Source organism: Pteropus vampyrus, unplaced genomic scaffold (assembly GCF_000151845.1).
Source record: "Pteropus vampyrus isolate Shadow unplaced genomic scaffold, Pvam_2.0 Scaffold125, whole genome shotgun sequence".
In the NCBI taxonomy this organism is placed as follows: Eukaryota; Metazoa; Chordata; class Mammalia; order Chiroptera; family Pteropodidae; genus Pteropus; species Pteropus vampyrus.
Window position 1 is genome coordinate 4,204,315 of NW_011888906.1, and position 887 is coordinate 4,205,201.

General features: G+C 39.9%; 1 pseudogene; it reads left to right on the top strand.

Annotated features, from left to right (window-relative positions):
* Nucleotides 1–268: 268 nt before the first annotated feature.
* Nucleotides 269–384, top strand: LOC111743984 (annotated as a pseudogene).
* The last annotated feature ends 503 nt before the right edge of the window (nt 385–887 follow it).

An 887-nucleotide genomic window follows, 5' to 3' on the forward strand; every position in this document is an offset into this window, starting at 1 on the left:
GAGTAAGAGGTAAGAGAAGCCGTTGGGAAAACCAAAAGAGCCTGGAATTATTTTTGGATAGTTATGCTTTTTGGAAAATACAGTGATCCATAAAGGATGTCATACCATGCGATCACGCAAATCTATACTCTGCTCTCAAATCACTTAAATTATTCCTGCAGTACATTAAAAATTATAAGGGAATGTGGCTCCGTAGTGTAGCAGTTAACACATCTGCTTTACACGCAGAAAGCCCTGGGTTCACACCCCAGTGGAGCCACAGTCCATGGTCTATGGCTATGCCACCCTGAACAAGCCCGATGTCTGATCTTGGAAGCTAAGCAGGGTTGGACCTGGTTAGTACTTGGATGGGAGACCACCTAGGAAGACCAGGTGTTATAGGCCTAAATAATAAGTAAATAAATAAAGAAAGAAAGAAAGAAAGAAAGATAGGGTGAAATGCAAAACCAACATTTTATTAAGATTTTGTTCAGTATACTTAAGCATAAGTTAATAATTGGTTTCCTTTTCTTCATATGTAACAATGGTTCCTCCTCTACCAGGTTGTTACAAAGATTACATAAGAACATTTACTAACACATGCAACTAATACCTATGGGTCTTCTTTTGCATATGAGGCACCAAGTGAGGCTCCAGGACAGAGTGATGAGCAAAAAGTGCTATCATGAAGACACAGCATTCATCAAATGGTATAAAGTGTCACATAAAACACCAAGATGAAAAGACGTGATGCTTTGAGAGCCTATGTAAGGGGAGAGTCAACCTAGCCAGAAGGTGTATTATTTAGCTATTGCTGTGTGACAAATCACTACACACGTAGAGGCTTTGAGCAACATCAATGTATTATCTCACAGTTTCTGTGAGTTAGGAGTCTGGGCATGGCTTCG